Source organism: Nanorana parkeri, unplaced genomic scaffold (assembly GCF_000935625.1).
Source record: "Nanorana parkeri isolate BGI_ZX_2015 unplaced genomic scaffold, ASM93562v1 scaffold423, whole genome shotgun sequence".
In the NCBI taxonomy this organism is placed as follows: Eukaryota; Metazoa; Chordata; class Amphibia; order Anura; family Dicroglossidae; genus Nanorana; species Nanorana parkeri.
The window spans coordinates 833,196-847,628 of record NW_017306691.1 but is presented as its reverse complement, the minus strand read 5'-3'; the positions used below and the strand labels follow the sequence as shown (position 1 = coordinate 847,628).

Here is a 14,433-nt window from a genome sequence, read left to right as displayed (position 1 = left end):
AATTTATAAAACAAAATGCATAAAGAGATGTCACCTTCAGTGAAAACCCCCTGTCAATGCAATCATTAGATCCAGAGCCGTAGACAGCTAAATTTATATGCAAGCATTGTCAGCTGCTGGTGCGCTCCAGGAGGCTTGGAACCATGAACATTCTATAATGTATCTCTCACTCCTACAGAGAAAGTCTAGCTCCAGTCTGACACATTTCACACCTCATTTTTAAAAGATCCCTGGTGAGGCATGGCAGGAGGCAGAACAGCATCGTAGAAGAGGATAATGATGTGCACAATGCAATAACTAGTAGCAGCCATCTTCCTTGGATCTTATTGCAGTTAAACTGAAATGTACTGGGGGTGTTGGCTGTTGCTTGTTGTACATTTTCAATTTTCAAAGTTTTCTGTTACATAAAATGTTATCAAATAAGTTGCATTTTAAGCCTCATTCACGTAGGCGGTCAAGGGGTGTTAAAAAATAGGCGGTCAATCCGCATTACCCACCTAAAATGTAACATGCCTGTACACATGCCATGGCCGTGATGCTTCGCGTAATGGCAAATTTTAAACAGCCTGTTGCATTTTGCAGGTGGTGCCGCTTGCCAGGTGCAATCAATATGACCTGCCACCTCCTGAATGTTGTTTTTTTCTCTCTTTTTTTAATCTCTATAGGGAATTCTTATTGCAATACACGCCCGCACGGGATTGCAATATAAAATCACCATTGAGGTTAAAAAAAGAGAGAGAAAAAAAAAAGGCATTCGGGAGGTGGCAGTATCACCTTTTAAACCCCGGGCAGCCACTGCTCTACCTCCCTCTGAAAAGCAGTCCACAGTGGATCACTTTTCAGAGGACCAAGGGGAGCCTTCCTTTCATCTGAACAAGGCCTTAGAATGTTTGAGGCCCCATTCAGACTGAGCGACTTACCTTTAGCGGCAGATCCGCGCGACTGTTCGACTACGATCCAGCGACGGTAGCGCGACCTTCACCGTCGGGCTCCATTTAAAAATAGGAAAATCGTGCAAAATCTGCCGAAAAAAGCTATGAGCGACGAGCGACATGGAGCTAAGACAGCTCCATTGTATAGCATTGGCCAGCGACTTCTCGCGATATCGCACGGCAAAAATGCGCAATATCGCGGTGGAAATCACGCGAAAAATCGCTTAGTGGGCATGGGGCCTAGATCAGAAGAAGGTAGCCTAATATTTGAGGTTTATTGCTTGATCAGTGGATTGGTAGGAACAGACAAAGTGATTTTGGGGAAAAAAGATTTTGCAGCATAATTAACAATTTCAGCAAAGCAGAAACTTTCAGTCTCACTAATTGAGCTGCTTACCCAAAATTTGCTTGAAAAGAAAACTCTACTTTTTTTTTGTTTAGGATAGTTTAATTTATTTTATTAAATTTTCTGTGTAAGCTTGTTTTTTTTCTTTTTTTGTGTATTGAAATGCTATTTCTGTAGCATCAATTGAGACCTTGTGCACACGGGTACTGGGGCCATGCAACTTCAAAATCAGGCAGGACCACAGCTGCTGCGTACAGCCACCCATTGCAATCAATTACAGGATGTAGCTGTATGTATAGACTGTGTGCACCCAGGATTGTAAATTTTGCATATATGCGTGTGCAAACGCAAGTACCAGCGTATACCGGGATACAGCCTCACCCTGTAACTGAGTTCTATGGGTGTCTGTATGCAGCAGCTGTGGCTCCCTGGTGGGGAAATATGCCTGATTTTCACATTGTTCTGTCCCAGGCACCCATGTGCATGATGCTTAATATTTTTTTTTTTCCGCTGTATTCCATTTCTGTAAAAAAATATTGAGGCCAATGAGGGTCTGTTTTTGAGCAAAAGAATAACATTTTGCCAAACTTTTGGGGGAAATAAGTCTCAATTTCACTTATTTCTAGTGAGCAGCTAAAAGGGATGATCAAACAAAAATTTCGTTTTTTTACGATTCTGATACTTCCATTACTGTGATGGCACGCCCCGCATTTTTGATGTGTTCTGTGGCTTCAGTCAGTATCACAAACTTGTCTAACTGGTATACACAGATTGCTTCCTTTAATGTAATTGGCCAAACTGGAACTGAAAGTGACTGAAAGAGGATCTCCCTACAATGTCTGTATACTATAGAAAAGTGAAAAACTCCTTATTGTTAATGATCATCAATAAACCATGTCACCTGACATTCATGGTACACCTGTACACAGAGGACATGAAGCTCCATTGTACTATGAGTTCAGGTAACATAACATATACATTTAAAAGTGTATCTTTTAATATTAGATACCACAGGTCAGGTGCAAGGCTTTGCCCAATCATGGCACAGTGCACTGTAAGAGCAATGATTGGGCAAAGTAATGATGACTTTGCCCAATCATGGCTCACCTTTCAGGTGCCGTACAAATGTAAACAGTTGGGCGGAACTATATTTTGCAGGCATCTGTCAGAATGCCATTCTGCGTGGCGGGAGTTTGTCGCTAGCAGACGGGTCGACGTGTGTCGGGTTTTTTAAAAATTATTTCTATTTATTTATTTATTTTTAAATTGTAAATTGGGGTCCCTCCTAAAATTCCTACCAGACCTAAAGAGTCTGGTATGACTTTTGGGGGGAACACCACACTTTTTTTTTTCTTTAAATGGGGTCCCTCTTAAGTTTCCTACCAGACCTAAACGGTTTGGTATTGTTTGGGAGGGGGAACCGTACACTTTTTTTTCTTTACAAATGTCAGTTTTGCTGCAGCAGGTTCTATACATCGTACAGATCAGCCACTTTACAGGCAATTTAAGGGGACCCCCCAGGCACAATATTTAAAGGAATTTTTCATTTTTATTGTTTAACTTTGAGCAATGTTAAGATAACTGCTCCTTTAAAAACTGTATTTTTAAAAGTGTTTTTTCCATTGATACATATCCCCCAGGGCAGTACCCGAATCCCCATACCATTTTTATGGCCAATAACCTGCATATAAGCCTTCAAAATGGGGACATTTGATTTTCAGAGTTCTGGTCCCATAGACTTTCATTGAGTTCGAAGTTCGAGTTTGAACTTTTTTCATGTTCTAAAGTTCAAACTCGAACCGAAATCGGGTGTTTTCGGCCCATCACTACTCAGATGTAGGAAAACAGAAGGAAGTTCGGCGATGAGTGGGATTACCCCCCACCCACCTTGCAAGGATTAACTGCTCATTTTGGTCTATGGGCCAGAATAAACAAGATATGCTCACCTGATCCACGGTCCTGTGGCTGTCGGTGCCCACAACTCTCCCCATTCTTTTCAGCTGTGGTAAGTCCCTTGACATACTCACGTCTAATGCAAGTCAATGGACCTGCATTAGACGTGATGGCGTCAATGGGACCTAGACCACTGAACCCCAGGGCGGAAGAGGCGGTGGGGACCGGTCTAGCAGCCAGGAGGGATCGAGCATCAGGTGAGTATATTTTCTTTATTTCCGCTACTAAACCAAAACAACCACTTAACTATTCCAGCGCAGGGGTAGACCCACTGCAAGGGTAAGTGTTTTCAAATCCTGGAATTTCCTCTTTAAAGTGTATCATTTTAAGTGTAAAGTCCTCTTAGGCCCTGTTCACACCGGGGCCGCTCAGCCGCGCAGATTTGGCCGTGCAGATACGCTGACATGAACGATCCCATACATTGCTATGTAGAACGTTCATGCGACCGCGCTGGTCCACACGATCCGAACGCCTCCCGTCCGATTTGCTCCCTGAGCTGTTTTTTCCACGCTGATCAGCACGGATTCCACACACCGCGGTTTTGGGAGTTTTTAATTGCGTTTCACTCTGAAACGCAATTCAAAACGCCCAAAACCGCCTTTTTAAAACTTGTGCAGAAACCGCGCTGATCCGCACCTGCCCCGGTGTGAATGGGGCCTTTGAAAATGTTTTCAGAATAGGAGGGGCATTTATTATAACTACCTGGTGCAAGCTCAGTGTTGTAATGAGAAAATCTGCAGCATCTGCAAACTTGACAGTATCATATTAAAAAGATGATGTTGCTGCCAATTACAGTTCCAGCCCTAAAGGAGACCTTTTTTTATCAAATCATATAGAGATCCATTTGATTAAAATATCTTTAGACCAATTGAATCCTTACCCCATTCTAAGCCCTGATGAAGGGAGAATGTTGCTGCCCCCCAAATGCATTGGCTTTTTTTTCTTGGTTGATCGAATTGTTAGCAATTACAGGCACTTTTGAACTCTCTCAGGTTTTGCTGTGGCGCCCCTCATTTCTGAAAACTGATATAAAAAAATTAAAGGGAAAGCCAGCCACAGAAGCAGGAAATGAAATTTCTGAGAGAAATCTGTACTAACTCTTCATATTGCAAGGAAGTGACATTTGAACTTATGACAATTACGAAACTATTGATAGAATGTTTGGCTTTCAAGGTGCTAGAACACAGTACCATTACTTTTATATAAAAAAATAATTTATTAGACACATTTCCACTTAAAACATAGATAAACATCCATTAAAAAAATTACATCAAAAAGGTACAAAGAATACATCAATCTAACCCACATCCATGGGCCATCATAGCTTTACACTTTGCTCTCATCTGCTGTATAATCAGTTTGGAGCACAATCCATGAATGTCTTTTTCTTTTTGATTACTGTATTTTTATGGCCCACTGTAACAGAATCTGGTTTGATGCGTTTTGCATCAAGATATCCTAAGAACCGAAATTGGATAATTATTGGCACATGGATCAATCGTTAATTCTCCCTATATAAAGAGGGTGCCCCAAAAGCACAGTGGGGGGTCACAGGGAAATACAAACAGAGACCAATGTAATGTGTCAAAAAAGCCATATGTTACAGTTTTCCTATTTATACAGCTAGGATCTGTGCACACCAACATAGCCCAAGCAATAACATTATGATGAACCTACTGAGGTGATCCAAAGGCGCACACTCGCCCTGTTTATTTCAGGATGGCTGGCAGACATGTCATGCCATCTGCTCCCTACCCTCCTCATGCACTCCCTTCAGGATGGCTGGCTGGAAGTACCTGTAAGGGGTGTATTGCCACTTTCTTTTATGTACCCAATAAAATTCTGTTAGTGAAATTTTAGAAAATGACTGTCTACAAACTAAAATGTAGAGGTCGTTTTCAGTAACATTAAACGCATAGTTCAACAATTGCAAAAATGTAATGCACGCATCCACATGAATTAAAAAAAACTGCATTTATGACATTTTTTAACTGAAGTCTACAAATCATTGCGACTGTGATAATTGCATTGTGGGTGAAATGCCCAGGCTCCTGTATTGTTTCCCCCCCCCCAGCCCTAGGTATATACAGAGGTACGGCCTACTTTATGGGGCTGGAGGAAGTAAACAATGGACTACAAGTGACATCACTGCACTTGTCCTTTATTGTGATCTGTGAGTTCCTGCGCTGCAGTAGCTGATGGGACTTGTGGTCTTCCTGTTCACAGATCCCTATGAATGGATGACATGGCCCAATTCAAAATGAATACAACTGTGCGGAGGTAGATTGGGGGGCGGGGGGGGGGGGGAGCAGAAGAACATCAATGTGTTTCATGTTGCATATTACGTGGAGTAACACAAAAAATTTAAGTGGAAACATGGCTTAAACAGTACTAGGAAACAAGGCTTAAACAGTACTAGCTCTACTGCTGACCGTTTAACTTGAAATTATTACTAGTCACTGACCTGAGACAAGTATGTAGCAGTTCTAATATTTGCCACATGCTTATTCCATGTCTGTGAGACTGATAATACTGAAGCCAGAGAGCCCCTGTGGAGATCAGGATGGGCACGCTGCATATTTTGTACACACCAAGTTTCCTTTAATGGGCAGTTGTGCTTGCAAGTATAAATTCTGTAGGTCCCCTGTGACTTCCAGAGTAAGAAGTCCCACATCAGACTCCCCAGATAAATGCTTTCAAGCTGGAGGTCATGTGAATTAGGTCTTATAGTTTGGAAATGAGCTCACTCACTGTAAAATCTTGGAATGTGTAACGTCCAAAGTCTTGAAATGTGATTGCCTACAGAAACTCATACCTCCCACCTTTCTGAGATGAGAAAGATGGACGCCATACATTACAGCACAATGGGGGGAATTTATCAAAACTGGAGCAGAGAGCATGTGAAGCAGTTACCCATCATAACCAATCCACATCTATATGCAGTTTGTTCAGTTAAGCTTTGAAAATGAAAAATCACAGCTGATTGGTTACTATGGGCAACTGCTCCAGATTCTGTCTGCTCTAGTTTGGATACATTCCCCTCTATGTATTCAGTCAATGGGCACCCCTGCCACGTCCCCAGGTATGTGAACCACTAAGAATTTATATGACAAAAATCATTGGTTAAACCCAGAATGTTTTTTTCATGATTATATTTCCTTTTAAAATGGCTTTTCAAAATATTCCATTTGAATAGATATCAGACCAAAAAGAGGGACAACTGAGGAGGGACCGAGGGTTTTAGTTCCCAATGACAGACAGTTGGGTCTAACACCACTCTATTAAAAAATAAAAAGAATGTTTGTGTTGTGGGTCCACTTCAGGTGTTTGAGACAGGTAAAGGTGCCCATACACCTTACAATTATCTGCAGATTTTCTGTGGTCAGATGGAAAAAGTGCAACAGATTGGCCCAGTGGGAGATTACTCCATGCACACAGTTAAGTGTACATGGAGGAATCTGTTGCACCTTTTCCATCTGACCACATCAAATCTGCAGATAATTGTAAGGTGTATGGCTAGCTTTAAGGTGCCCACACACCTTGCGATAATCGTACGATAATCGCGGGAAGGCGTGCGACCTCTACTACTGTAAGGTCGCACAACTTTTATCTTAGGAACATGTTCGAAAACCAGCCGAACATCGTACGATTTTCGGCGGGTTTGTGGCATGTTCGCAAGATAAAAGCTGCATGGGCCTGTGTGCGCAGGAGCACACTGCCCGTTTAGCATTGCGGTCATCGGAAGCCCGCCCCTCAGGGGGCGCGGCTTACGATCATCGCAAGTACGATCTGCCTTGCCAAGATAGGCAGATCGTACGTTTTTTTAATTACCTTACAACCATCGCAAGACAAAAGTCTTACGATGGTTGTAAGGTGTGTGCCCAGCATTAGACTTTAGGAACAGTTTTTTCTGATTTTCTTTTTGACAATGAAAAGCAAATATTTATTTCCTACTTATCAGTGTATGTAGTGTATGTGCACATAGTCATTTCATACATCATCCGTCCTCGTTATGTGTCCATTCTTAACTCGCTTACAGTATATTGTGTCTGTAATCACAGCAGCCCATTTTGTCTGTGTTCCTTATCTCCCATTACCATGCCACATAGATGGTTTAGTTGAGCGACCAGTGTGACAGCACCTCCAATAATGGCAACACTTGTTTTAATGTTCTCAGATCCAATAGGCCAATGCCGCAGCTCTTAAAGAGACCCTGTCCCCAGACCGATTATTTTAACAAAAATCTTGTTATAGAATTAGATGTGCATTTAATATATATAATGTATATTATTTGCATGACAAATCCCCCATTGTGTAGATATCAGAAAAGCCCTGCGACTGGCTGTGATGTCGGCACCCCTAGCAGATCTTAGAGTAATACTCAAGTAATACTCTGTAGTGTTCCCATTTTCCGTTCCCCTGGCAGCTACATAAGAGGTTATGTAGGGAGTTAAAAAGAGGGCAGAGGAGCTGAGCTGGCACAGAAAGTAATTAGACACACACTCCCTGAAGAGGAGAAGTCTATAATGTGCAAGGAAGTAGGGGAGCTGTGTTAGGAAATTGACTCTTCCTGGAGTAGTTAAATTATTGCAAGATAGTTGATGGAAAGGGAAATGGCTGCAAGTAAGCATTTTACATACTTAATTTGATTGTTCGTCTACTTGCAATTTTTTTTAAGTTGGTCACATAGTTTCTTAAAGAAGAACTCCAGGTAATTTTTAATCAACCCTTGCAGGGGGGCTACCCCCACGCTGTAAGGGTTTACTGCTCGTTTTCGTCTAGGTGCAAAAATAAAAAAGTTATACTCACCCGAACCACCAAACTTGTCGGCTGTCACAGCCCTCCCGCCAGCCTCTCTTCTCTTACGCTGCAACAATGAAGGGTCCCTCAGCGTCCTCACATCTATACACAGTGTAAGGAACGTGATGATACCAGGATCCTTACACTGCTGCAGGGGAGGGGGAGAGACGCTGGAAGGACCAGGCTATAGCCAAGCTGGTTTAGCGTTTCAGGTAAGTATAACTTTATTATTTTTGTACCTAGATGAAAATGAGCAGTTAACTCTTACAGTGCAGGGGTATCCCCACTGCAAGGGTTAATAAAAATATTTATTGGAGTTCTTCTTTAAACATTTGGGAATCCTTGTTGCATCCATTTCCCCCTACAGTTGGGTTAGTATGGCCAGCGGGGAAAGGGAGGCGCTCCAATATCTGCACTTGCTCATAAGGAGTTTTGAAATACACAGAAATGGATGTTTTTCTTTTTTAGAGCCTGGACTTGTAAAGTACATTGTAAAGTTTTACAAAATATTTATAAAAGTGCAGTGTCCTTCCTTCTTCCAGCATGCCACCCTGTGAGTATTGCAGGGATTTGTAGCTTGTAGCACTAGGAGAAGGTTCCAATATTCGTTACTAACATGTAAAAACAGCTCTTAAATGTACTTTTTATTCGTCATACCTTTTTATTTTTTTACTTTTCCTGAATAACAGTTCTACACAAGTATACTTATTGACTAACTTTGTGCTCCTGATGGTTTATTGAATGCTGTGATCCTGCAGCTCATCTTTACTGATTCCCTCTGACCTAAGGTACAGAACTTCTAAAGCTGGCCATCCACCTATAGATTATCTGCAGATTTTCTATGGTCAGATGGAGGAACAGATTCCTCCACCTATGCTAAACTGTGTGGATGGAAGAATCTCCCACTGGGCCAAGCTTCAGTATCTGCTAGTTGGCCCTGGTGGCTCTCAAAATACCTGAACAATCTGATTGGATGCAGGCATTGTTCAGGTATTTTGAAAGCCAGCGGGGCCGAATATGCAACATACTGAACCTTGGCCCAGTGGGAGATTCCTCCATCCACACAGTTTAGCGTAGATGGAGAAATCCGTTGCCCGTTTGACCATCTAACCATAGAAAATCTGCAGATAATCTATAGGGGGATGGCCAGCTCTAGCTCTCCCTGCCCCACTTGGCCACTAGAAGTATTGGGATTCTGTGAGTCACTACCTTACCATGTGATGACACTGGTGCTTGGCTTGCCACTCAGGCACCTAATGCCGTCACATAAGCCTGACAAAGAGACCTTGGTTGCACTGGTCAGTTCACTTCAGTAAGTGCAAACAGATCTGTAGATTCTGCCAGAAATCCAGTGCTGTCTTGTGTGCAATCTGCAGTCTTATCTCAATATCATTAGCACACTTCTGAAAATCACAGAACACCTTACCCCCTATGTTATGATGATGAAGTAAGGGGTAGTACTTTTTACCAAACTCTCTGTCCTTGGGAGACAACCCTGCTCCTCCATAGATATGATCCAAGATCATGTAACATGCAATATATTACATTTTTGGTTTGGGGTTTAGATACACTTTAAGTATTGCTACCATTGCCTGGTTGTTGCTATTGTAGTGTTACAACAACCTGTTTGTTGCACTTATATTGCGGTGATGGTCCATTTGTTGCCCACATATTGCAATGATTGCCATGCGTCACTATTCATCAGCACCCCCACCCCACGGATTCTGCACCATCCAGCATCCCCACCACCGCAGGTGGCAAAAAGGCGAGGGACACCTCTGCAAAGCAAGGCAAGTCACTCCCCTCCCCCTGCTCCCCTTTCCTCCCTTCTGCAAGCTTGCAGATGGACGGCTGCTGGAGACTACTCTGTCCCTTGTGATCTTGTACTGGACAGGAAGTTCAGGGAAGCTGAGATGAGAGAGTTGGAGCTGTTTGGAAATATAATGATTGTAAGTGCTCGGGCAAAAATGTAAAGAAATCATTTGCTAAACAATGTATATTTGTTTCATCTGGATTTGAGAAAATTACTTTCAATATTTGAATACTTGGTGAAATTGTTATATCTACCCGCACTTTTTCTTTTCATTTAATATTTAGTGAACCTACATAGGCACATATCTAGTCCGGCTTCAACAAGAGGGTTTCTGCATTGTGCCATCAATCTCTTTGGCTGCTGTCTAGTCACTTATTGTCAGATCTGTTCACAGTCTTGCCATATTACAATGACTGGCATCACAGAAGGGTGTTGATCTACCTTAAAATAGAAATCCACGCTTTTCGTTGTTCAGATGACTGGATTTGACCCTATACAAATATCCATGTGCTTGATTTTCATTGTTCTGGGCTCTGTAACCCATACGTAACATTCATGACACGGTGTACAACACACATAACAGAAATGGACGTTCTGACAGATTAATTGTATACATAACAGGCATCGTCCTGATAAGGATTAGACCCAAATATTGACAATCTGGCAGCAAACATTGGACTGCTTTGTAATATATGACCCCAGAGTATTAAAAATTGTGTACACTTAATATCTCATGTAGTGATTTGGCAATAACAAAGCAAACAATACATATCGTGTACATAGTGACCAGACTCCAATCTTAACAAAGGGCCATTTACATTTTTAAATTAGCTACTTTTATGTTAATATTCTAGATATGTGTCCTGCAGCAGAACGATCAGCTGATGTCTGATTTCTGTGACTTTCCAGCTTCATGCACACTCAATTATACAAACGAATGTGAATCTGTATGTTAATGCATCCCTAAATGCATTTTTAATTGCAGATAGTGTAAATACCCAGATTTTAATTTGTATCAGCTTCTTGCAGATCCTGTGCAACAAAGCGATCGAGCGTCTCGAGACGCCTGATTGCTTGTATTACCAGCAGCTGTCACTGCTGTTGCCGGTCCTGAGATCCGCTGTGCCCGATGCGGCCGGGATCGGCACGGCTCTGTGACAGGAGATCAAAGTGAGTTCAGTACACGATCTCCCTTTGATCTCCTATCAGTCCCCGAAAGCAGGAAGTGATGTACATTACATCACTTCCTGCATTCAGTGTCACTTTCCAGCTACAGAAGCTGATGAAGCAAATCTCTGCTTCATCAGCTTCTCTGGGGGTCCCTAGGTGACATTAGGGGTCTTGGAGACCCTTGATGTCTCCATAAAGAGGACCTGTCATGTAAATTGGCTATCACATAGGAGGCTTCTTAGTCCCCCCATGTGATAGCAATAAAGTTGTGTAAAAAAAAAGTAATACAAAAATGAAACAATCATAAAAATTTTTTAAGGAGCATTAAAAAAAGAAATACACTTTTTTAAGTCCTCTGCCCCCACATACATATGCAGATATGCGTCGGGTGTGCCTACGTGCGAAAACAACGATTGTGCCGCACATGATACATATAACCGCGAACATCTGAGTGTGAGCAATAATTTTAGGGCCATTAATTACTGATAACACAAAACTGATGAGCGGTAAAAGCGTTTTAAGCGTCGCCTATGGCCAATTTTCAGTGTGGTCGTTTTTTGCAGGCGCGCGCAATTGTAAGGCTTGGCATGTTTGGTGTCTATTTACCCGACGTGACCCCGTCTTATATTTTACCAAAAATATGTGTAAGAATAGATGTTTTATAACATAACGTAGGGACAACATTTTTTTATTCGAAATTTACGGTACTTTTTTCATTATATAGTTAAAAAAAATAACACCCCCCAGTGGTGATAATATACCACCAAAAGAAATCTCTATCTGTCCCCAAAAAATGTTAACATAAATTGCAAGGCTATAGTCCGGTCATGCTGACTGGTGACATTTTTGACTGACTGGTGAGAGACCCTAACATTTTTCAAGCCCTGAATATATGTATTTCATCTATGGATTTAACTTTTTGTCTGGAGTTCAGTTTTAAAGATAAATTCCCCACAAACTGAAATTGCTTGTCAAGAAATTATGGGAAATCTCCCCAACGCATGTCTTTTTTTAATATCCCCTGCACACACCATACCGTTATACCCCAGAATCCAATGGACGCTGGAACAACTGGTGGATGGCACCACAGTATGCAATCCAGAAGATATCTTGTCCGCACACCATTTCGTATTCCTTTAGCATGACATGTGAATGCTACGTTTCAAAGCCTCACAGGACCCCTTCATCAGGCAAGGTGTGGGCACTTTGCCTGAAGAAGGGCTCCTGCGAGGCTCCCAAACATTGCATTCACATGTCATGCTAAAGGAATACGAATAAAGATATTATTCCGAAGTATAATGGTGTGCGGTTAAAACATCTTCTAGATATCCCCAATGCAGACCCAGACTAGAAATAAATCACTGATAATAAATAAATAAATATTGTATTCCTTCCTACTTTGCCCAATATATTAACATTTGTCTGGAGTTGGACTTTAGGCCCCATTCACACCTGAGCTTTTTGTAGTACGAAGCTACAAAACGCTCAACAATAAAAATTCCATTGTGTCTTATGGTGCCTGTTCACACCTTTGCGCTCCAACACCTGTAGTAAAACACCCTTTGCTCCAAAACATACAGGAGCTTCATTTTAGGCAGAATCAAGTGTTTTGGACTCATAGACTGTAATGGGAGGACCTGAAAAAGGTTGGAAAAACCTGCATTTGTGCTTGTTTTTCAGGCGCTCCAATTTAAAGGTCTTCGAGGACATAAACCCTCAATTCTGCTTCTGTACTACTAGTAGTGCATAAAAACACTTGACAATGTGCATACAAACATGAAAAAAGAAAAAGACTGTCTAGATTACCTGGCTATGCTTGCACTTAGATGTGAATGCAACAATAAAGTGCACCTTTCCATTTCCAAAGGAATGTAAACATAGTGGTAATGTCATAATCTGCTCCATTAGCTGTTTCAAATGAATTCCTACTTTCCTTAAAAGGTTCGGGTCAGCGCCGTTATATGTGCACAAATATACAACTGTCAACTTCTCAGCAAAAGCTAAGTTCTCATCTTCATCTCCAACAACTCCCGGGGCTGTTAACATATGCAGAGGTCAGTGACACACGACTGTGAAGAGCAGAGATGTGTTTGATGTGTTGATTGTGATTGACACACTGGCTTAACCTTCTCTGTGCTGTGCGAGGGGCAAGATGGCAGCGCCACAACAGGCAGTAACTGTCTCTCAGGGCACAGACTGGAGCAGTGCCTTTGTTCACTGATTATGCACGAGTGAGTTGGTTGGTTTACTATTTGGCAGACACTGGCAAAGGAAAACGTTTCAGTTATAATTGGACTTAGGGTTGCCACCTTTTCTTTCAGCGAAACCCAAACACTCTAGGGACGCACGCACATTTTTGGGGAAGAATGAGTCGTGGCTTATTCATATGTAAATAGATCCGCCCATTCATATGTAAATATCACAGTCAAGCCTATTTTCAGTGGGGGGCCAGTAGCCCCTATCTTAATTATGGTTGCCCCTGTCTGTCTGACATCATGTGTCCGGGTCTCAGCTGCCATGAAAGCTGGACACAGCATTCAAAACCCGGACTGTCCGGGTGAGTCCCGGACCGGTGTCAACCCTAATTGGACTGTGCATTTTGGCTTCATTCAAGTTTTGGCTTTGCACAGAAAACTGCAGGCTGAAAAGACACGTGGTTTTGCAAAGTGTTTATGGGAACGCCCATCACTGCACACTAGAAAGCATACCCAAACCGCTGCCTTCCGGTCTTTGGCTGTAAGGATGTCCAGGTGTCAGAGCACAATGAAAATCAGACAAGCAAAAGGTGCTAGTTAAAATATTTATTAAGAACAGTGTCCACAGGAGCAAGCAGAAACATAAACCGGAACAAGCAAGAGTCAGGAGCCGGAGTGGGTAGTCGTCCAAGCCAGGTCAGGAACACAGAGATCAGCGTCGTTAGGAACAAGCCAGGAGCAGGAGCCAGGAAATCAGCATTGTCAGGAACAAGCCAGGAGCAGGCACCAGAGGAAAACGTCAGCCAGGATCAGGTCATACACAGAATCAGGATACTCAGAGCAGCAGGAATGCACTAGCAGGAAGCCCACGCAAGGGCAAGGTCAGACTGTACTGAGTGGTTTATATACAGGTGAAACTCGAATAATTAGAATATCGTGCAAAGTTCATTTATTTCACTAATGCAACTTAGAAGGTGAAACTAATATATGAGATAGACTCATTACATGCAAAGCAAGATAATTCAAGCCGTGATTTGTCATAATTGTGATGATTATGGCTTACAGCTCATGAAACCCCCAAGAACCCCCAAATCCACAATCTCAAAAAAGTAGATTATTACATGCAATCAATAAAACAAGGATTGTACATAGAACTATATCGGACCTCTGAAAAGTACAAGCATGCATATGTACTCAGTACTTGGTTTGGGCCCCTTTTGCAGC

The 14,433-nt window shown here is 42.1% G+C and overlaps 1 protein-coding gene across 1 annotated transcript in view; it reads left to right on the top strand.

Moving 5' to 3' along the window:
* RAMP1 (receptor activity modifying protein 1) overlaps window positions 1-14,433 on the top strand; it is an 80,457-nt gene that overhangs the window by 26,872 nt on the left and 39,152 nt on the right. The gene's annotated exons all lie outside the window — the stretch shown is intronic.